This window comes from Daphnia pulicaria, chromosome 1 (genome assembly GCF_021234035.1).
Source record: "Daphnia pulicaria isolate SC F1-1A chromosome 1, SC_F0-13Bv2, whole genome shotgun sequence".
In the NCBI taxonomy this organism is placed as follows: domain Eukaryota; kingdom Metazoa; phylum Arthropoda; class Branchiopoda; order Diplostraca; family Daphniidae; genus Daphnia; species Daphnia pulicaria.
Window position 1 is genome coordinate 22666156 of NC_060913.1, and position 23737 is coordinate 22689892.

The 23737-nt window shown below is 34.4% G+C and overlaps 8 non-coding genes across 8 annotated transcripts; all 8 read left to right on the top strand.

Moving 5' to 3' along the window:
* Positions 1-3193: 3193 nt before the first annotated feature.
* Trnal-uaa lies at positions 3194-3336 on the top strand. Its single transcript has 2 exons — positions 3194-3230; positions 3292-3336. It is a non-coding gene; the product is annotated as a tRNA-Leu (tRNA).
* Positions 3337-3586: 250 nt separating this feature from the next.
* Positions 3587-3658, top strand: Trnaa-ugc. The gene has a single exon. It is a non-coding gene; the product is annotated as a tRNA-Ala (tRNA).
* Positions 3659-4050: 392 nt separating this feature from the next.
* On the top strand, positions 4051-4193 carry Trnal-uaa. Its single transcript has 2 exons — positions 4051-4087; positions 4149-4193. It is a non-coding gene; the product is annotated as a tRNA-Leu (tRNA).
* Positions 4194-4443: 250 nt separating this feature from the next.
* Trnaa-ugc lies at positions 4444-4515 on the top strand. Its single transcript has one exon. It is a non-coding gene; the product is annotated as a tRNA-Ala (tRNA).
* Positions 4516-4908: 393 nt separating this feature from the next.
* Trnal-uaa lies at positions 4909-5051 on the top strand. The gene is made up of 2 exons: positions 4909-4945; positions 5007-5051. It is a non-coding gene; the product is annotated as a tRNA-Leu (tRNA).
* A 250-nt stretch (positions 5052-5301) lies between these two features.
* On the top strand, positions 5302-5373 carry Trnaa-ugc. Its single transcript has one exon. It is a non-coding gene; the product is annotated as a tRNA-Ala (tRNA).
* A 393-nt stretch (positions 5374-5766) lies between these two features.
* On the top strand, positions 5767-5909 carry Trnal-uaa. The gene is made up of 2 exons: positions 5767-5803; positions 5865-5909. It is a non-coding gene; the product is annotated as a tRNA-Leu (tRNA).
* A 250-nt stretch (positions 5910-6159) lies between these two features.
* Positions 6160-6231, top strand: Trnaa-ugc. Its single transcript has one exon. It is a non-coding gene; the product is annotated as a tRNA-Ala (tRNA).
* Positions 6232-23737: the final 17506 nt, after the last annotated feature.

Below are 23737 nucleotides of genomic sequence, written 5' to 3' on the forward strand. Positions count from 1 at the left end.
ATACTTTCTCCGATACTGTATCTTCGTCTGGGGATTTTTGATTAACTTCGTTTGTCGCGCAAGCGCCTGATAGATAATTGGGAGTGTCGATGTCGGAAGAATGCACCCCTGATCTTGGGTAACTAGGCTGAAAAGGCGCAATAAATTCACTCCCAGAAACGACGGGAAAATACGGCAATCGCTCAGATTTATTGTGCTGATTGTCGGTTTGTAACGAAAAATTAATTTTTCTTTCGCTGCGTGGTGGTGACAACTCAATATCGACGATAGCTGTTTGAGTGGGTGGTAAAGAGAGAAAATTCCCTGCTGTTTCGGGACCCAAACACGACTGATCGTTTCTAATTTGGTATTGAATATCCCCACTTCCTGTAGGAATTCCCAAGTCGCGTTGATGAATTCGATTATCGTTATTAGTTCGGTCACTGCACAATTCGCATATACAGCTAAAAGGGCTGTCGTTTCTAACGCTCGAGTCCAAATCCCCGTCGGTTTGTCGTTTAAACGGATTAATCTCGGAAGGATTTGGAAAACCGAAAGAGGAAGAGGGAAATGGGAAAATCGGTCGAATCGATTCCTGATAGCTGTTTTGAAAAATTCCCGAAGAAGGGAAATATCTGTTACTACTGGCCCCTTCTTCAAGATAACCGTAATTGACTTTATTATCTCTGAGCTCGTCGTGTAATTTGGGCGGGGCTTTTTCAGTTCGTTCGTCACCAAATACTCGTATTTGCTGCGAATTGATTGTATTTCGGCCGTCTTCGTTTCCATGGGAAATGGTTTGTTTATTGGGAAATTCGATAATATCCTCAACTGATTCTTCCTCTCCCCCTACAGCGATACTATGCTTTCCCAGTTCACTTATAACGTTATCGAAATGAATATACGGTGTGTAAGTTATCGGGTTATGAATGGCCTCGATAGTCGAATTACTAAACGCTACCGGCGTAGGCAAAACTGTGGGGGGAAGATTGCGTATTAATCCACCAATACGATTAAGAATGTCAAAAAGAGTATCTTCTTCTTCAACAGCTGATTGACAATCGATGCCGTTGGCAGTCGTGATTAAATTGTGATTAGTTACTGAAATCTCCGCGTTATTTTGAATAAAAATTGTCTTATTTTCAGTATTTTTAACAGGCAAATTTGAAATTTCGTTTACAGTTAGATCTTCTGGTATTTCAATAATAGTATCGGTTGTGCCAGAAGATTTTTTAATTATACTAGTTTGCCCCACACTAGTACGGTTAGACTGAACGGTCCCTGGTGATTCAATTACTGAAGGAACAGAAATAATCGGCTCAATTTCTTTTGGAGAAATGGAACGGTCAAACGCAAGCTTTTTAATCGGAGAAATAGTCGATTCAACTTTAGATTTTTTCGGCGACGGGGAAAAAAAACTAACGAATTTTTCCGCAAAAGATTTTGAAATTCCCTTATTTACGTTTCGTTTAAACAAATATTCAGGATCGGGAATACTTTTTAGTTGGACATAATTCTTATTTGATCGAGTAGGTCTATTTATAACACGAGTGTCTATTGTTTGGCGCTTCTGAGCGGTAGATGCGAGCGGAGTGGAAGTAATTGGGACAGAAAGAGGAAGTTTAGTTGGAAGAATCGGTACAGTTTTATCGGTAGAAATATCGTTTAAATCTTCCAAGTTTTTACGAAAAATACTTTTAGTCTTAGGCCTAGCACCGTACGATGACATTGTAAGTGAGTTCGAAAATCGCTGCCACCAGATGTAAAGGTCGACACAACGGAATCATTGTGTCGCCAATACGAAGAACTTAAATACTATGAGGCGACTTTACTCACAATGTCAAAGTGAAGTGTCTAAGACCGACGGGAATAATTAAGGCTAAACAATGTATTGATAACGGACAGATCATACAATAAAGTGAACTAATAATATTAAATAGTGAGACGATAAATAGGTGAGACAATACTACTTGTATGGAGAAAATGTGGTAGCGGGCTGAGCGGTTAGGCTTGTCGCGAAACGGCAAGTTTCGAGGTACAGTTGGAAAATGGCACTTAGCTTAAATAACAGGCACTGAGCACAAGGGAAAAATATAACTAATACAATACCAAAAAGGAGAGTGCGACTGGAACACAATGGTAGTGTGAATGCCGTGGGAGAATGCAGTACAGAATTACATTTACATACAGTTTTTATACTAATTCTGGCTGCACGGTTAGCATAGGCCTAGAGAGGAAGTATAGGGAGCAGACATGTTTAGGCCTAGAGAGGATAGTATAGGGAAACGGGAGCAGACACGTTAAGACATGGCAAGAGCGGAGACGGACGAAAAGGGAGTTTGTTATTGAAAAGCGTTGAAGGAAAAAGGAAAATATATTTATATAGTGTCATAAAAGATAAAAGTACGCCTAAAGTTAATATAGCGAAAAAGGAAAGGGGATAGTAAAAAGGGAAAGGGATGGGGCGAGATGGGGCGAGTTGGCGGCAGATTCAAATGGTAGCAGCCTCCTCTGGTATGAGATGGAGAATAGCGGAAGCGACATCTAGTAGTCGACGTTAGAGATTGTCTTGTAGAAAGGGAAAGTAACAAGGGAAAGGGGTGGGGCAGTTGGCGGCAAAGATGGGGCGAGTTGGCGGCAGATTCAAATGGTAGCAGCCTCCTCTGGTATGAGATGAAGTATAGCGGAAGCGACATCTAGTAGTCGACGTTAGAGATTGTTTTGTAGAAAGGGAAAGTAACAAGGGAAAGGGGTGGGGCAGTTGGCGGCAAAGATGGGGCGAGTTGGTGGCAGATTCAAATGGTAGCAGCCTCCTCTGGTATGAGATGAAGTATAGCGGAAGCGACATCTAGTAGTCGACGTTAGAGATTGTTTTGTAGAAAGGGAAAGTAACAGAAAAACGGGAGTTGACCGAGCGTTCTGTTACACAGTGATCAAACCAGTACTTGCAAAACGATAGGGCATAATCTCTCTTATCCTTCTTTTTCTTCTACTGGTAGAAACCGGCTTTTGTCGTCCCAGCGGTATTTTCTGACGGCCATTCGGTTGTGGCACTGTCGATTAAACCTGCCATGATCCTCGAAAATTGAACAGAAAAGCATACAATTGCCATTAATTATTGATATTTTGCCCTGTTATAGTTACAATTGTGTGCTCTTCTCAATACACCTAGTTTACGCCACATTGCAATATAAGTAGCCATTGCGATAACAATGTCAAGATGGCCGAGTGGTTAAGGCGCCAGACTTAAGATTATAATTCAAATTCAAATAATAGATCAATAGGTAATCTTGTGATATCCGTTACTTGGTATTCTGGTCTTCGAAGAAGGCGTGGGTTCGAACCCCACTCTTGACAAAACTTTCCTTTCAAATTTTATTCTTTTTTACTTTAAATCTTCTTCTCAATTGAAAACACATACGTGTCGCAATCGTTAACAGTCACTCAAAGCAAACGGACATAAGTTAAGGGGTTGTAACTCAGAGTTAGAGTGCTTGCTTCGCATGTGAAAAGACCAGAGTTCAATCCTCCAATACTCCAATGTAGTGCAAATAATCGAGAGGTAAAAAGCAAGTATCAGGAACATACTAATAGTCTCTATTCTTAAGGGGTTGTAACTCAGTGGTAGAGTGTTCGCTTTGCTTGCGAGAAGCCCGGAGTTCAATCCTCCGCAACTCCATACTATAATCGCTTTCATTTTGAAAAAAAGATCATTGTCATGTATGCTAACAGAATGAAACTACATTCCACATTCTTACGAATATCTCGTGAAAAGTGTAAATACCCAGTGATCAAACCAGTACTTGCAAAACGATAGGGCATAATCTATCTTATCCTTCTTTTTCTTCTACTGGTAGAAACCGGATTTTGTCGTCCCAGCGGTATTTTCTGACGGCCATTCGGTTTTGGCACTGTCGATTAAACCTGCCATGATCCTCGAAAATTGAACAAAAAACCATACAATTGCCATAATTAATGATATTTTGCCCTGTCATAGTTACAATTGTGTGCTCTTCTCAATACACCTAGTTTACGCCACATTGCAGTATAAGTAGCCATTGCGTTAACAATGTCAAGATGGCCGAGTGGTTAAGGCGCCAGACTTAAGATTCTAATTCAAATTCAAATAATAGATTAATAGGTAATCTTGTGACATCCGTTACTTGGCATTCTGGTCTTCGAAGAAGGCGTGGGTTCGAATCCCACTCTTGACAAAACCTTCCTTTAAAGTTTTATTCTTTTTTACTTTAAATCTTCTTCTCCATTGAAAACACATACGTGTCGCAATCGTTAACAGTCACTCAAAGCAAACGGACATAAGTTAAGGGGTTGTAACTCAGAGTTAGAGTGCTTGCTTCGCATGTGAAAAGACCAGAGTTCAATCCTCCAATACTCCAATGTAGTGCAAATAATCGAGAGGTAAAAAGCAAGTATCAGGAACATACTAATAGTCTCTATTCTTAAGGGGTTGTAACTCAGTGGTAGAGTGTTCGCTTTGCATGCGAGAAGCCCGGAGTTCAATCCTCCGCAACTCCATACTATAATCGCTTTCATTTTGAAAAAAAGATCATTGTCATGTATGCTAACAGAATGAAACTACATTCCACATTCTTACGAATATCTCGTGAAAAGTGTAAATACCCAGTGATCAAACCAGTACTTGCAAAACGATAGGGCATAATCTTTCTTATCCTTCTTTTTCTTCTACTGGTAGAAACCGGATTTTGTCGTCCCAGCGGTATTTTCTGACGGCCATTCGGTTTTGGCACTGTCGATTAAACCTGCCATGATCCTCGAAAATTGAACAGAAAAGCATACAATTGCCATTAATTATTGATATTTTGCCCTGTCATAGTTACAATTGTGTGCTCTTCTCAATACACCTAGTTTACGCCACATTGCAATATAAGTAGCCATTGCGATAACAATGTCAAGATGGCCGAGTGGTTAAGGCGCCAGACTTAAGATTCTAATTCAAATTCAAATAATAGATTAATAGGTAATCTTGTGATATCCGTTACTTGGCATTCTGGTCTTCGAAGAAGGCGTGGGTTCGAACCCTACTCTTGACAAAACCTTCCTTTAAAGTTTTATTCTTTTTTACTTTAAATCTTCTTCTCCATTGAAAACACATACGTGTCGCAATAGTTAACAGTCACTCAAAGCAAACGGGCATAAGTTATGGGGTTGTAACTCAGAGGTAGAGTGCTTGCTTCGCATGTGAAAAGACCAGAGTTCAATCCTCCAATACTCCAATGTAGTGCAAATAATCGAGAGGTAAAAAGCAAGTATCAGGAACATACTAATAGGCTCTATTCTTGAGGGGTTGTAACTCAGTGGTAGAGTGTTCGCTTTGCATGCGAAAAGCCCGGAGTTCAATCCTCCGCAACTCCATACTATAATCGCTTTCATTTTGAAAAAAAGATCATTGTCATGTCTGCCAACAGAATGGAAGTACATTCCACATTCTTACGAATATCTCGTGAAAAGTGTAAATACCCAGTGATCAAACCAGTACTTGCAAAACGATAGGGCATAATCTTTCTTATCCTTCTTTTTCTTCTACTGGTAGAAACCGGCTTTTGTCGTCCCAGCGGTATTTTCTGACGGCCATTCTTTTGTGGCACTGTCGATTAAACCTGCCATGATCCTCGAAAATTGAAGAGAAAAGCATACAATTGCCATTAATTATTGATATTTTGCCCTGTCATAGTTACAATTGTGTGCTCTTCTCAATACACCTAGTTTACGCCACATTGCAATATAAGTAGCCATTGCGATAACAATGTCAAGATGGCCGAGTGGTTAAGGCGCCAGACTTAAGATTCTAATTCAAATTCAAATAATAGATTAATATGTAATCTTGTGATATCCGTTACTTGGCATTCTGGTCTTCGAAGAAGGCGTGGGTTCGAACCCCACTCTTGACAAAACCTTCCTTTCAAGTTTTATTCTTTTTTACTTTAAATCTTCTTCTCCATTGGAAACACATACGTGTCGCAATAGTTAACAGTCACTCAAAGCAAACGGACATAAGTTAAGGGGTTGTAACTCAGAGTTAGAGTGCTTGCTTCGCATGTGAAAAGACCAGAGTTCAATCCTCCAAAACTCCAATGTAGTGCAAATAATCGAGAGGTAAAAAGCAAGTATCAGGAACATACTAATAGTCTCTATTCTTAAGGGGTTGTAACTCAGTGGTAGAGTGTTCGCTTTGCATGCGAAAAGCCCGGAGTTCAATCCTCCGCAACTCCATACTATAATCGCTTTCATTTTGAAAAAAAGATCATTGTCATGTCTGCCAACAGAATGAAACTACATTTCACATTCTTACGAATATCTCGTGAAAAGTGTAAATACCCAGTGATCAAACCAGTACTTGCAAAACGATAGGGCATAATCTTTCTTATCCTTCTTTTTCTTCTACTGGTAGAAACCGGCTTTTGTCGTCCCAGCGGTATTTTCTGACGGCCATTCGGTTGCGGCACTGTCGATTAAACCTGCCATGATCCTCGAAAATTGAATAGAAAAGCATACAATTGCCAATTTAACCTAACCATTCTTGTTGAATGCGATGAAAAATGAAGAAAATAAAGGAAATAATGCAAGTTTTGAATTTTTCTTGTTAAATGCGATGAAAAATGAAGAAAATGCAAGGAAATAATGCAATTTTTTGAATTTTTCTTGTTGAATGCGATAAAAAATGGAGAAAATAAACTAAATAATGCAATTTGTTTCTTGTTGAATTGGATGAAAAATGAAGCAAATAAAGGAAATAATGCAATTTTTGGAATGTTTCTTGTTGAATGCGATGAAAAATGAAGAAAATAATGCAATTTTTTGAATGTTTCTTTTTGAATGCGATGAAAAATGAAGAAAATAAAGGAAATAATGCAATTTTTGAATGTTTCTTGTTGAATGCGATGAAAAATGAAGAAAATAAAGGAAATAATGCAATTTTTTGAATGTTTCTTGATGAATGTGATGAAAAATGAAGAAAAAATGCAATTTTTTGAATGTTTCTTGTTGAATGCGATGAAAAATGAAGAAAATAATGCAATTTTTTGAATGTTTCTTGTTGAATGCGATGAAAAATGAAGAAAATAAGGGAAATAATGCAATTTTTTGAATATTCCTTGTTTAATGATGAAAAATGAAGAAAAAATGCAATTTTTTGAATGTTTCTTGTTGAATGCGATGAAAAATGAAGAAAATAATGCAATTTTTTGAATGTTTCTTGTTGAATGCGATGAAAAATGAAGAAAATAAGGGAAATAATGCAATTTTTTGAATATTCCTTGTTTAATGATGAAAAATGAAGAAAAAATGCAATTTTTTGAATTTTTCTTGTTGAATGCGATGAAAAATGAAGAAAATAAAGGAAATAATGCAATTTTTTGAATGTTTCTTGTTGAATGCGATGAAAAATGAAGAAAATAAAGGAAATAATGCAATTTTTGAATGTTTGTTGTTGAATGTGTCGAAAAATGAAGAAAATAAAGGAAATAATGCAATTTTTTGAATGTTTCTTGTTGAATGTGATGAAAAATGAAGAAAAAATGCAATTCTTTAAATGTTTCTTGTTGAATGCGATGAAAAAAGAAGAAAATAAAGGAAATAATGCAATTTTTGAATGTTTGTTGTTGAATGTGTCGAAAAATGAAGAAAATAAAGGAAATAATGCAATTTTTTGAATGTTTCTTGTTGAATGCGATGAAAAATGAAGAAAATAAGGGAAATAATGCAATTTTTTGAATGTTTCTTGTTGAATGCGATGAAAAATGAAGAAAATGAAGCAATTAATGCAATTTTTTGAATGTTTCTTGTTAAATGCGATGAAAAAAGAAAAAAATAAAGGAAATAATGCAATTTTTTTAATGTTTCTTGTTGAATGCGATAAAAAATGAAGAAAATAATGCAATTTTTTGAATGTTTCTTGTTGAATGCAATGAAAAATGATAAAAAAAGGAAATAATGCAATGTTTTGAATGTTTCTTGTTGAATGCGATGAAAAATGAAGAAAATAAAGGAAATAATGCAATTATTTGATTGTTTCTTGTTGAATGCAATGAAAAATGAAGAAAATAAAGGAAATAATGCAATATTTTGAATTTTCCTTGTTTAATGCGATGAAAAATGAAGAAAAAATGCAATTGTTTGAATGTTTCTTGTTGAATTCGATGAAAAATGAAGAAAATGAAGCAATTAATGCAATTTTTTGAATGTTTCTTGTTGAATGCGATGAAAAATGAAGAAAATAATGCAATTTTTTGAATGTTTCTTGTTGAATGCAATGAAAAATGATAAAATAAAGGAAATAATGCAATTTTTTGAATATTCCTTGTTAAATGCGATGAAAAAAGTAGAAAATAAAGGAAATAATGCAATTTTTTGAATTTTCCTTGTTTAATGCGATGAAAAATGAAGAAAAAATGCAATTGTTTGAATGTTTCTTGTTGAATTCGATGAAAAATGAAGAAAATGAAACAATTAATGCAATTTTTTGAATGTTTCTTGTTGAATGCGATGAAAAATGAAGAAAATAATGCAATTTTTTGAATGTTTCTTGTTGAATGCAATGAAAAATGATAAAATAAAGGAAATAATGCAATTTTTTGAATATTCCTTGTTTAATGCGATGAAAAAAGTAGAAAATAAAGGAAATAATGCAATTTTTTGAATGTTTCTTGTTTAATGCGATGAAAAATGAAGAAAATAATGCAATTTTTTGAATGTTTCTTGTTGAATGCGATGAAAAATGAAGAAAATAAAGGAAATAATGCAATTTTTTGAATGTTTCTTGTTGAATGCGATGAAAAATGAAGAAAATAAAGGAAATAATGCAATTTTTTGAATGTTTCTTGTTGAATGTGAAGAAAAATGAAGAAAAAATGCAATTTTTTGAATGTTTCTTGTTGAATGCGATGAAAAATGAAGAAAATAATGCAATTTTTTGAATGTTTCTTGTTGAATGCGATGAAAAATGAAGAAAATAAGGGAAATAATGCAATTTTTTGAATATTCCTTGTTTAATGATGAAAAATGAAGAAAAAATGCAATTGTTTGAATGTTTTGAATTCGATGAAAAATGAAGAAAATGAAGCAATTAATGCAATTTTTTGAATGTTTCTTGTTGAATGCGATGAAAAATGAAGAAAATAATGCAATTTTTTGAATGTTTCTTGTTGAATGCAATGAAAAATGATAAAATAAAGGAAATAATGCAATTTTTTGAATATTCCTTGTTTAATGCGATGAAAAAAGTAGAAAATAAAGGAAATAATGCAATTTTTTGAATGTTTCTTGTTGAATGCAATGAAAAATGATAAAATAAAGGAAATAATGCAATTTTTTGAATATTCCTTGTTTAATGCGATGAAAAATGAAGAAAATAAAGGAAATAATGCAATTTTTGAATGTTTCTTGTTGAATGTGTCGAAAAATGAAGAAAATAAAGGAAATAATGCAATTTTTTGAATGTTTTTGTTGAATGTGATGAAAAATGAAGAAAAAATGCAATTTTTTAAATTTTTCTTGTTGAATGCGATGAAAAAAGAAGAAAATAAAGGAAATAATGCAATTTTTTGAATGTTTCTTGTTGAATGCGATGAAAAATGAAGAAAATAAGGGAAATAATGCAATTTTTTGAATGTTTCTTGTTGAATGTTTTGAAGAAAATAAAGGAAATAATGCAATTTTTTGAATGTTTCTTGTTGAATGTGATGAAAAATGAAGAAAAAATGCAATTTTTTGAATTTTTCTTGTTGAATGCGATGAAAAAAGAAGAAAATAAAGGAAATAATGCAATTTTTTGAATATTCCTTGTTTAATGATGAAAAATGAAGAAAAAATGCAATTGTTTGAATGTTTTGAATTCGATGAAAAATGAAGAAAATGAAGCAATTAATGCAATTTTTTGAATGTTTCTTGTTGAATGCGATGAAAAATGAAGAAAATATTGCAATTTTTTGAATGTTTCTTGTTGAATGCAATGAAAAATGATAAAATAAAGGAAATAATGCAATTTTTTGAATATTCCTTGTTTAATGCGATGAAAAATGAAGAAAATAAAGGAAATAATGCAATTTTTGAATGTTTCTTGTTGAATGTGTCGAAAAATGAAGAAAATAAAGGAAATAATGCAATTTTTTGAATGTTTTTGTTGAATGTGATGAAAAATGAAGAAAAAATGCAATTTTTTGAATTTTTCTTGTTGAATGCGATGAAAAAAGAAGAAAATAAAGGAAATAATGCAATTTTTTGAATGTTTCTTGTTGAATGCGATGAAAAATGAAGAAAATAAGGGAAATAATGCAATTTTTTGAATGTTTCTTGTTGAATGCGATGAAAAATGAAGAAAATGAAGCAATTAATGCAATTTTTTGAATGTTTCTTGTTAAATGCGATGAAAAAAGAAAAAAATAAAGGAAATAATGCAATTTTTTTAATGTTTCTTGTTGAATGCGATAAAAAATGAAGAAAATAATGCAATTTTTTGAATGTTTCTTGTTGAATGCAATGAAAAATGATAAAAAAAGGAAATAATGCAATGTTTTGAATGTTTCTTGTTGAATGCGATGAAAAATGAAGAAAATAAAGGAAATAATGCAAATATTTGAATGTTTCTTGTTGAATGCAATGAAAAATGAAGAAAATAAAGGAAATAATGCAATATTTTTAATTTTCCTTGTTTAATGCGATGAAAAATGAAGAAAAAATGCAATTGTTTGAATGTTTCTTGTTGAATTCGATGAAAAATGAAGAAAATGAAGCAATTAATGCAATTTTTTGAATGTTTCTTGTTGAATGCGATGAAAAATGAAGAAAATAATGCAATTTTTTGAATGTTTCTTGTTGAATGCAATGAAAAATGATAAAATAAAGGAAATAATGCAATTTTTTGAATATTCCTTGTTTAATGCGATGAAAAAAGTAGAAAATAAAGGAAATAATGCAATTTTTTTAATGTTTCTTGTTTAATGCGATGAAAAATGAAGAAAATAATGTAGTTTTTTTAATGTTACTTATTGAATGCGATGAAAAATGAAGAAAATAAAGGAAATAATGCAATTTTTTGAATTTTTCTTGTTGAATTCGATGAAAAATGAAGAAAATGAAGCAATTAATGCAATTTTTTGAATGTTTCTTGTTGAATGCTATGAAAAAAGAAGAAAATAAAGGAAATAATGCAATTTTTTGAATGTTTCTTGTTGAATTCGATGAAAAATGAAGAAAATGAAGCAATTAATGCAATTTTTTGAATGTTTCTTGTTAAATGCGATGAAAAAAGAAAAAAATAAAGGAAATAATGCAATTTTTTGAATGTTTCTTGTTGAATGCGATGAAAAATGAAGAAAATAATGCAATTTTTTGAATGTTTCTTGTTGAATGCAATGAAAAATGATAAAAAAAGGAAATAATGCAATGTTTTGAATGTTTCTTGTTGAATGCGATGAAAAATGAAGAAAATAAAGGAAATAATGCAATTTTTTGAATTTTCCTTGTTTTTTTTGCGATGAAAAATGAAGAAAAAATGCAATTGTTTGAATGTTTCTTGTTGAATTCGATGAAAAATGAAGAAAATGAAGCAATTAATGCAATTTTTTGAATGTTTCTTGTTGAATGCGATGAAAAATGAAGAAAATAATGCAATTTTTTGAATGTTTCTTGTTGAATGCAATGAAAAATGATAAAATAAAGGAAATAATGCAATTTTTTGAATATTCCTTGTTAAATGCGATGAAAAAAGAAGAAAATAAAGGAAATAATGCAATTTTTTGAATTTTCCTTGTTTAATGCGATGAAAAATGAAGAAAAAATGCAATTGTTTGAATGTTTCTTGTTGAATTCGATGAAAAATGAAGAAAATGAAACAATTAATGCAATTGTTTGAATGTTTCTTGTTGAATGCGATGAAAAATGAAGAAAATAAGGGAAATAATGCAATTTTTTGAATGTTTCTTGTTGAATGCGATGAAAAATAAAGAAAATAAAGGAAATAATGCAATAATTTGAATGTTTCTTGTTGAATGCAATGAAAAATGAAGAAAATAAAGGAAATAATGCAATTTTTTGAATTTTCCTTGTTCATTGCGATGAAAAATGAAGAAAAAATGCAATTGTTTGAATGTTTCTTCTTGAATTCGATGAAAAATGAAGAAAATGAAGCAATTAATGCAATTTTTTGAAAGTTTCTTGTTGAATGCGATGGAAAATGAAGAAAATAAAGGAAATAATGCAATTTTTTGAATGTTTCTTGTTGAATTCGATGAAAAATGAAGAAAATGAAGCAATTAATGCAATTTTTTGAATGTTTCTTGTTAAATGCGATGAAAAGAGAAAAAAATAAAGGAAATAATGCAATTTTTTGAATGTTTCTTGTTGAATAAGATGAAAAATGAAGAAAATAATGCAATTTTTTGAATGTTTCTTGTTGAATGCAATGAAAAATGATAAAAAAAGGAAATAATGCAATGTTTTGAATGTTTCTTGTTGAATGCGATGAAAAATGAAGAAAATAAAGGAAATAATGCAATTTTTTGAATGCTTCTTGTTTAATGCAATGAAAAATGAAGAAAATAAAGGAAATAATGCAATTTTTTGAATATTCCTTGTTTAATGCGATGAAAAATGAAGAAAAAATGCAATTGTTTGAATGTTTCTTGTTGAATTCGATGAAAAATGAAGAAAATGAAGCAATTAATGCAATTTTTTGAATGTTTCTTGTTGAATGCTATGAAAAAAGAAGAAAATAAAGGAAATAATGCAATTTTTTGAATGTTTCTTGTTGAATTCGATGAAAAATGAAGAAAATGAAGCAATAAATGCAATTTTTTGAAAGTTTCTTGTTGAATGCGATGGAAAATGAAGAAAATAAAGGAAATAATGCAATTTTTTGAATGTTTCTTGTTGAATGCGATGAAAAATGAAGAAAATTAAGGAAATAATGCAATTTTTGAATGTTTCTTGTTAAAAGTGTCGAAAAATGAAGAAAATAAAGGAAATAATGCAATTTTTTGAATGTTTTTGTTGAATGTGATGAAAAATGACGAAAAAATGCAATTTTTTGAATTTTTCTTGTTGAATGCGATGAAAAATGAAGAAAATAAAGGAAATAATGCAATTTTTTGAATGTTTCTTGTTGAATTCGATGAAAAATGAAGAAAATGAAGCAATTAATGCAATTTTTGAATGTTTCTTGTTGAATGTGTCGAAAAATGAAGAAAATAAAGGAAATAATGCAATTTTTTGAATGTTTTTGTTGAATGTGATGAAAAATGAAGAAAAAAATGCAATTTTTTGAATTTTTCTTGTTGAATGCGATGAAAAATGAAGAAAATAAAGGAAATAATGCAATTTTTTGAATGTTTCTTGTTGAATTCGATGAAAAATGAAGAAAATGAAGCAATTAATGCAATTTTTTGAAAGTTTCTTGTTGAATGCGATGGAAAATGAAGAAAATAAAGGAAATAATGCAATGTTTTGAATGTTTCTTGTTGAATGCGATGAAAAATGAAGAAAATTAAGGAAATAATGCAATTTTTGAATGTTTCTTGTTGAATGTGTCGAAAAATGAAGAAAATAAAGGAAATAATGCAATTTTTTGAATGTTTTTGTTGAATGTGATGAAAAATGAAGAAAAAATGCAATTTTTTGAATTTTTCTTGTTGAATGCGATGAAAAATGAAGAAAATAAAGGAAATAATGCAATTTTTTGAATGTTTCTTGTTGAATGCGATGAAAAATGAAGAAAATAAGGGAAATAATGCAATTTTTTGAATGTTTCTTGTTGAATGCGATGAAAAATGAAGAAAATAAAGGAAATAATGCAATTTTTGAATGTTTCTTGTTGAATGCGATGAAAAATGAAGAAAATAAAGGAAATAATGCAATTTTTGAATGTTTCTTGTTGAATGCGATGAAAAATGAAGAAAATAAGGGAAATAATGCAATTTTTTGAATATTCCTTGTTTAATGCGATGAAAAATGAAGAAAAAATGCAATTGTTTGAATGTTTCTTGTTGAATTCGATGAAAAATGAAGAAAATAAAGGAAATAATGCAATTTTTGAATGTTTCTTGTTGAATGCGATGAAAAATGAAGAAAATAAAGGAAATAATGCAATGTTTTGAATGTTTCTTGTTGAATGTGATGAAAAATGAAGAAAATAAAGGAAATAATGCAATTTTTGAATGTTTCTTGTTGAATGCGATGAAAAATGAAGAAAATAAAGGAAATAATGCAATTTTTGAATGTTTCTTGTTGAATGCGATGAAAAATGAAGAAAATAATGCAATGTTTTGAATGTTTCTTGTTGAATGTGATGAAAAATGAAGAAAATAAAGGAAATAATGCAATTTTTTGAATTTTTCTTGTTGAATTCGATGAAAAATGAAGAAAATGAAGCAATTAATGCAATTTTTTGAATGTTTCTTGTTGAATGCGATGAAAAATGAAGAAAATAATGCAGTTTTTTTAATGTTTCTTGTTGAATGCGATGAAAATGAAGAAAATAAAGGAAATAATGCAATTTTTTGAATGTTTTTGTTGAATGTGATGAAAAATGAAGAAAAAATGCAATTTTTTGAATTTTTCTTGTTGAATGCGATGAAAAATGAAGAAAATAAAGGAAATAATGCAATTTTTTGAATGTTTCTTGTTGAATGCGATGAAAAATGAAGAAAATAAGGGAAATAATGCAATTTTTTGAATGTTTCTTGTTGAATGCGATGAAAAATGAAGAAAATAAAGGAAATAATGCAATTTTTGAATGTTTCTTGTTGAATGCGATGAAAAATGAAGAAAATAAAGGAAATAATGCAATGTTTTGAATGTTTCTTGTTGAATGTGATGAAAAATGAAGAAAATAAAGGAAATAATGCAATTTTTTGAATTTTTCTTGTTGAATTCGATGAAAAATGAAGAAAATAATGCAATTTTTTGAATGTTTCTTGTTGAATGCGATGAAAAATGAAGAAAATACGGGAAATAATGCAATTTTTTGAATGTTTCTTGTTGAATGTGATGAAAAATGAAGAAAATAAAGGAAATAATGCAATTTTTTGAATTTTTCTTGTTGAATTCGATGAAAAATGAAGAAAATAATGCAATTTTTTGAATGTTTCTTGTTGAATGCAATGAAAAATGATAAAATAAAGGAAATAATGCAATTTTTTGAATATTCCTTGTTTAATGCGATGAAAAAAGTAGAAAATAAAGGAAATAATGCAATTTTTTTAATGTTTCTTGTTTAATGCGATGAAAAATGAAGAAAATAATGCAGTTTTTTGAATGTTTCTTGTTGAATGCGATGAAAAATGAAGAAAATAAAGGAAATAATGCAATTTTTTGAATGTTTCTTGTTGAATGCGATGAAAAATGAAGAAAATAATGCAATTTTTTGAATGTTTCTTGTTGAATGCGATGAAAAATGAAGAAAATGAAGCAATTAATGCAATTTTTTGAATGTTTCTTGTTAAATGCGATGAAAAAAGAAGAAAATAAAGGAAATAATGCAATTTTTGAATGTTTCTTGTTGAATGCGATGAAAAATGAAGAAAATAAGGGAAATAATGCAATTTTTTGAATATTCCTTGTTTAATGCGATGAAAAATGAAGAAAAAATGCAATTGTTTGAATGTTTCTTGTTGAATTCGATGAAAAATGAAGAAAATGAAGCAATTAATGCAATTTTTTGAATGTTTCTTGTTGAATGCGATGAAAAATGAAGAAAATAATGCAATTTTTTGAATGTTTCTTGTTGAATGCAATGAAAAATGATAAAATAAAGGAAATAATGCAATTTTTTGAATATTCCTTGTTTAATGCGATGAAAAAAGTAGAAAATAAAGGAAATAATGCAATTTTTTGAATGTTTCTTGTTTAATGCGATGAAAAATGAAGAAAATAATGCAATTTTTTGAATGTTTCTTGTTGAATGCGATGAAAAATGAAGAAAATAAAGGAAATAATGCAATTTTTTGAATGTTTCTTGTTGAATGCGATGAAAAATGAAGAAAATAAAGGAAATAATGCAATTTTTGAATGTTTCTTGTTGAATGTGTCGAAAAATGAAGAAAATAAAGGAAATAATGCAATTTTTTGAATGTTTCTTGTTGAATGTGATGAAAAATGAAGAAAAAATGCAATTTTTTGAATGTTTCTTGTTGAATGCGATGAAAAATGAAGAAAATAATGCAATTTTTTGAATGTTTCTTGTTGAATGCGATGAAAAATGAAGAAAATAAGGGAAATAATGCAATTTTTTGAATGTTTCTTGTTGAATGCGATGAAAAATGAAGAAAATAAAGGAAATAATGCAATTTTTGAATGTTTCTTGTTGAATGCGATGAAAAATGAAGAAAATAATGCAATGTTTTGAATGTTTCTTGTTGAATGTGATGAAAAATGAAGAAAATAAACGAAATAATGCAATTTTTTGAATTTTTCTTGTTGAATTCGATGAAAAATGAAGAAAATGAAGCAATTAATGCAATTTTTTGAATGTTTCTTGTTGAATGCTATGAAAAAAGAAGAAAATAAAGGAAATAATGCAATTTTTTGAATGTTTCTTGTTGAATTCGATGAAAAATGAAGAAAATGAAGCAATTAATGCAATTTTTTGAATGTTTCTTGTTAAATGCAATGAAAAAAGAAAAACATAAAGGAAATAATGCAATTTTTGAATGTTTCTTGTTGAATGCGATGAAAAATGAAGAAAATAATGCAATTTTTTGAATTTTTCTTGTTGAATGCGATGAAAAATGAAGAAAATAAAGGAAATAATGCAATTTTTTGAATGTTTCTTGTTGAATGCGATGAAAAATGAAGAAAATAAGGGAAATAATGCAATTTTTTGAATGTTTCTTGTTGAATGCGATGAAAAATGAAGAAAATAAAGGAAATAATGCAATTTTTGAATGTTTCTTGTTGAATGCGATGAAAAATGAAGAAAATAAAGGAAATAATGCAATGTTTTGAATGTTTCTTGTTGAATGTGATGAAAAATGAAGAAAATAAAGGAAATAATGCAATTTTTTGAATTTTTCTTGTTGAATTCGATGAAAAATGAAGAAAATAATGCAATTTTTTGAATGTTTCTTGTTGAATGCGATGAAAAATGAAGAAAATACGGGAAATAATGCAATTTTTTGAATGTTTCTTGTTGAATGTGATGAAAAATGAAGAAAATAAAGGAAATAATGCAATTTTTTGAATTTTTCTTGTTGAATTCGATGAAAAATGAAGAAAATAATGCAATTTTTTGAATGTTTCTTGTTGAATGCAATGAAAAATGATAAAATAAAGGAAATAATGCAATTTTTTGAATATTCCTTGTTTAATGCGATGAAAAAAGTAGAAAATAAAGGAAATAATGCAATTTTTTTAATGTTTCTTGTTTAATGCGATGAAAAATGAAGAAAATAATGCAGTTTTTTGAATGTTTCTTGTTGAATGCGATGAAAAATGAAGAAAATAAAGGAAATAATGCAATTTTTTGAATGTTTCTTGTTGAATGCGATGAAAAATGAAGAAAATAATGCAATTTTTTGAATGTTTCTTGTTGAATGCGATGAAAAATGAAGAAAATGAAGCAATTAATGCAATTTTTTGAATGTTTCTTGTTAAATGCGATGAAAAAAGAAGAAAATAAAGGAAATAATGCAATTTTTGAATGTTTCTTGTTGAATGCGATGAAAAATGAAGAAAATAAGGGAAATAATGCAATTTTTTGAATATTCCTTGTTTAATGCGATGAAAAATGAAGAAAAAATGCAATTGTTTGAATGTTTCTTGTTGAATTCGATGAAAAATGAAGAAAATGAAGCAATTAATGCAATTTTTTGAATGTTTCTTGTTGAATGCGATGAAAAATGAAGAAAATAATGCAATTTTTTGAATGTTTCTTGTTGAATGCAATGAAAAATGATAAAATAAAGGAAATAATGCAATTTTTTGAATATTCCTTGTTTAATGCGATGAAAAAAGTAGAAAATAAAGGAAATAATGCAATTTTTTGAATGTTTCTTGTTTAATGCGATGAAAAATGAAGAAAATAATGCAATTTTTTGAATGTTTCTTGTTGAATGCGATGAAAAATGAAGAAAATAAAGGAAATAATGCAATTTTTTGAATGTTTCTTGTTGAATGCGATGAAAAATGAAGAAAATAAAGGAAATAATGCAATTTTTGAATGTTTCTTGTTGAATGTGTCGAAAAATGAAGAAAATAAAGGAAATAATGCAATTTTTTGAATGTTTCTTGTTGAATGTGATGAAAAATGAAGAAAAAATGCAATTTTTTGAATGTTTCTTGTTGAATGCGATGAAAAATGAAGAAAATAATGCAATTTTTTGAATGTTTCTTGTTGAATGCGATGAAAAATGAAGAAAATAAGGGAAATAATGCAATTTTTTGAATGTTTCTTGTTGAATGCGATGAAAAATGAAGAAAATAAAGGAAATAATGCAATTTTTGAATGTTTCTTGTTGAATGCGATGAAAAATGAAGAAAATAATGCAATGTTTTGAATGTTTCTTGTTGAATGTGATGAAAAATGAAGAAAATAAACGAAATAATGCAATTTTTTGAATTTTTCTTGTTGAATTCGATGAAAAATGAAGAAAATGAAGCAATTAATGCAATTTTTTGAATGTTTCTTGTTGAATGCTATGAAAAAAGAAGAAAATAAAGGAAATAATGCAATTTTTTGAATGTTTCTTGTTGAATTCGATGAAAAATGAAGAAAATGAAGCAATTAATGCAATTTTTTGAATGTTTCTTGTTAAATGCAATGAAAAAAGAAAAACATAAAGGAAATAATGCAATTTTTGAATGTTTCTTGTTGAATGCGATGAAAAATGAAGAAAATAATGCAATTTTTTTAATGTTTCTTGTTGAATGCAATGAAAAATGATAAAAAAAGGAAATAATGCAATGTTTTGAATGTTTCTTATTGAATGCCATGAAAAATGAAGAAAATAAAGGAAATAATGCAATTATTTGAATGTTTCTTGTTGAATGCAATGAAAAATGAAGAAAATAAAGGAAATAATGCAATTTTTTGAATGTTTCTTGTTGAATGTGATGAAAAATGAAGAAAATAAAGGAAATAATGCAATTTTTTGAATGTTTCTTGTTGAATGCCATGAAAAATGAAGAAAATAAAAGAAATAATGCAATTTTTTTAATGTTTCTTGTTGAATGCGATGAAAAATGAAGAAAATAAAGGAAATAATGCAATTTTTGGAATGTTTAAATTTTTACTTTACGTTCACTGGTGTGCACTGGCGTGCTCTGGCGTGCACTGGCGTGCTCTGGTGTGAATTGGCGTGCTCTGGCGTGCACTTGCGTGCTCTGGTGTAAATTGGCGTGCTCTGGCGTGAATTGATGTACTCAGGTGTGAATTTGCGTGCTCTGGCGTGCACTGGAGTGCTCTGGCGTGCACTGGCGTGCTTTGGCGTGCACTGGCGTGCTCTGGTGTGAATTGGCGTGCACTGGCGTGCTCTGGCGTGCACTGGTGTACTCTGGCGTGCACTGGTGTGCTCTGGCGTGCACTAGCGTTCTCTGGTGTGCACTGGCGTGCTCTAGCGTGCTCTGGCTTGCTCTGGCGTGCTCTGGCGTGCATTGACGTGCTCTGACGTGCACTGGCGTGCTCTGGTGTGAATTGGCGTGCTCTGGCGTGCTCTGGCGTGTACTGGCGTGCACTGGCGTGCACTGGCGTGCGCTGGTGTGAATTGGCGTGCTCTGGCGTGCACTTGCGTGCTCTGGTGTAAATTGGCGTGCTCTGGCGTGCATTGATGTACTCAGGTGTGAATTTGCGTGCTCTGGCGTGCACTGGCGTGCTCTGGCGTGCACTGGCGAGCTCTGGCGTGCACTGGCGTGCTCTGGTGTGAATTGGCGTGCTCTGGCGTGCACTGGCGTGCTCTGGCGTGCACTGGCGTGCTCTGGCGTGCTCTGTCGTGCTCTGGCGTGCTCTGCTATGCAGAACTCAAGTGCTTGACAATAGAAATCCACTACCCGACAATAAAACTCAAATAACTTGAATAATTTTTAAAAATTCAAGTGCTGTGATGTGCGTTTTTCTAAAACTTTTTGTTCATGATTTGCTTTATAAATTTATTGATTCAATAGACTTGAAATGGTGTATTGGACATTGATTTACACATCCTGTAATTAAAAAATGGTTTTAACAAGTAAAAAAAATATTATAGCAACTTCAAGTGCTGAGCTGTTCTCTGCTGTTTTCTACCGTGCTCTGGCGTGCACTTGCGTGCTCTGGCGTGCTCTGGCGTGCTCTGGCGTGCTCTGGCTTATTCTGGCGTGCTCTGGCTTATTCTGGCGTCCACTGGAGTGCTCTGGCGTGCACTGGCGTGCTCTGGCGTGCACTGGCGTGCTCTGGCGTGCACTGGCGTGCTCTGGCGTGCACTGGCGTGCTCTGGCGTGCACTGGCGTGCTCTGGTCTGCACTGGCGTGCACTGGCGTCCTGTGGCGTGCACTAGCGTGCTCTGGCGTGCACTGGCGTGCTCTGGCGTGCTCTGGTGTTCTCTGGCGTGCACTGGCGTGCACTGGCGTGCTTTGGCTTGCTCTGGCGTGCACTTGCGTGCACTGGCGTGCTCTGGCGTGCACTGGCGTGCTCTGGTGTGAATTGGCGTGCACTGGCGTGCACTGGCGTGCTGTGGTCTGCTCTGTCGTTCTCTGGCGTGCTCTGCTATGCAGAACTCAAGTGCTTGACAATAGAAATCCACTACCCGACAATAGAACTCAAATAACTTGAATAATTTTTAAAAATTCAAGTGCTGTGATGTGCGTTTTTCTAAAACTTTTTGTTCATGATTTGCTTTATAAATTGATTGATTCAATAGACTTGAAATGGTGTATTGGACATTGATTTACACATCCTGTAATTAAAAAATGGTTTTAACAAGTAAAAAAAATATTATAGCAACTTCAAGTGCTGAGCTGTTCTCTGCTGTGCTCTACCGTGCTCTGGCGTGCACTTGCGTGCTCTGGCGTGCTCTGGCGTGCTCTGGCTTATTCTGGCATCCACTGGAGTGCTCTGGCGTGCACTGGCGTGCTCTGGTATGAATTGGCGTACTCTGGCGTGCACTGGCATGCTTTGGCGTGCACTGGCGTGCACTGGCGTGCTCTGGCGTGCACTGGCGTGCTTTGGCGTGCACTGGCGTGCTCTGGTGTGAATTGGCGTGCTCTGGCGTTCTCTGGCGTGTATTGGCGTGCTCTGGCGTACACTGGCGTGCTCTGGCGTACGCTGGCGTGCTCTGGCGTGCACTGGCGTGCTCTTGCGTGCGCTGGCGTGCTCTTGCGTGCATTGACGTGCTCTGGTGTGCACTGGCGTGCTCTGGCGTGCACTGGCGTGCTCTGGCGTGCACTGGCTTGCTCTGGCGTGCATTGACGTGCTCTGGAGTGCACTGGCGTGCACTGTCGTGCTCTGGCATGCACTGGTGTGCTCTGGTGTGAATTGGCGTGCATTGACGTGCTCTGGTGTGCTCTGGCGTGCACTGGCGTGCTTTGGTGTGCACTGGCGTGCTCTGGCGTGCTCTGGCGTGCACTGGCGTGCTCTGGCATGCATTGACGTGCTCTGACGTGCACTGGCGTGCTCTGGTGTGAATTGGCGTGCTCTGGCGTGCACTGGCGTGCTCTGGCGTGCACTGGCGTGCTCTGGCGTGCACTGGCGTGCTCTGGCGTGCACTGGCGTGCTCTGGTGTGAATTGGCGTGCCCTGGCGTGCACTAGCGTGCACTGGCGTGCTCTGGCGTGCACTGGCGTGCTCTGGTGTGAATTGGCGTACTGTGGCGTGCACTAGCGTGCTCTGGCGTGCACTGGCGTGCTCTGGCTTGCATTGAGGTTCTCTGGCGTGCACTGGCGTGCTCTGGTGTGAATTGGCGTACTGTGGCGTGCACTAGCGTGCTCTGGCGTGCACTGGCGTGCTCTGGCTTGCATTGACTTGCTCTGGCGTGCACTGGCGTGCTCTTATGTGAATTGGTTTTGCTTTGGCGTGCTCTGGCGTGCACTGGCTTACTCTGTCGTGCACTGGCGTGCTCTGGTGTGAATTGGCGTGCTCTGGCGTGCACTGGCGTGCACTGGTGTGCACTGGCGTGCTCTGGCGTGCACTGGCGTGCTCTGGCGTGCACTGGCGTGCTCTGGCGTGCACTGGCGTGCTCTGGCGTGCACTGGCGTGCTCTGGCGTGCACTGGCGTGCTCTGGCGTGCACTGGCGTGCTCTGGTGTGAATTGGCGTGCTCTGGCGTGCACTGGCGTGCTCTGGCGTGCACTGGCGTGCTCTGGCGTGCACTGGCGTGCTCTGGCGTGCACTGGCGTGCTCTGGCGTGCACTGGCGTGCTCTGGCGTGCTCTGTCGTGCTCTGGCGTGCTCTGCTATGCAGAACTCAAGTGCTTGACAATAGAAATCCACTACCCGACAATATAACTCAAATAACTTGAATAATTTTTAAAAATTCAAGTGCTGTGATGTGCGTTTTTCTAAAACTTTTTGTTCATGATTTTCTTTATAAATTTATTGATTCAATAGACTTGAAATGGTGTATTGGACATTGATTTACACATCCTGTAATTAAAAAATGGTTTTAACAAGTAAAAAAAATATTATAGCAACTTCAAGTGCTGAGCTGTTCTCTGCTGTTTTCTACCGTGCTCTGGCGTGCACTTGCGTGCTCTGGCGTGCTCTGGCGTGCTCTGGCGTGCTCTGGCTTATTCTGGCGTGCTCTGGCTTATTCTGGCGTCCACTGGAGTGCTCTGGCGTGCACTGGCGTGCTCTGGCGTGCACTGGCGTGCTCTGGCGTGCACTGGCTTGCTCTGGCGTGCACTGGCGTGCTCTGGCGTGCACTGGCGTGCTCTGGTCTGCACTGGCGTGCACTGGCGTCCTGTGGCGTGCACTAGCGTGCTCTGGCGTGCACTGGCGTGCTCTGGCGTGCTCTGGTGTTCTCTGGCGTGCACTGGCGTGCACTGGCGTGCTTTGGCTTGCTCTGGCGTGCACTTGCGTGCATTGGCGTGCTCTGGCGTGCACTGGCGTGCTCTGGTGTGAATTGGCGTGCACTGGCGTGCACTGGCGTGCTGTGGTCTGCTCTGTCGTTCTCTGGCGTGCTCTGCTATGCAGAACTCAAGTGCTTGACAATAGAAATCCACTACCCGACAATAGAACTCAAATAACTTGAATAATTTTTAAAAATTCAAGTGCTGTGATGTGCGTTTTTCTAAAACTTTTTGTTCATGATTTGCTTTATAAATTGATTGATTCAATAGACTTGAAATGGTGTATTGGACATTGATTTACACATCCTGTAATTAAAAAATGGTTTTAACAAGTAAAAAAAATATTATAGCAACTTCAAGTGCTGAGCTGTTCTCTGCTGTGCTCTACCGTGCTCTGGCGTGCACTTGCGTGCTCTGGCGTGCTCTGGCGTGCTCTGGCTTATTCTGGCGTCCACTGGAGTGCTCTGGCGTGCACTGGCGTGCTCTGGTGTGAATTGGCGTACTCTGGCGTGCACTGGCATGCTTTGGCGTGCACTGGCGTGCTCTGGCGTGCACTGGCGTGCTTTGGCGTGCACTGGCGTGCTCTGGTGTGAATTGGCGTGCTCTGGCGTTCTCTGGCGTGTATTGGCGTGCTCTGGCGTGCGCTGGCGTGTGCTGGCGTGCTCTGGCGTGCACTGGCGTGCTCTTGCGTGCGCTGGCGTGCTCTTGCGTGCGCTGGCGTGCTCTTGCGTGCATTGACGTGCTCTGGCGTGCA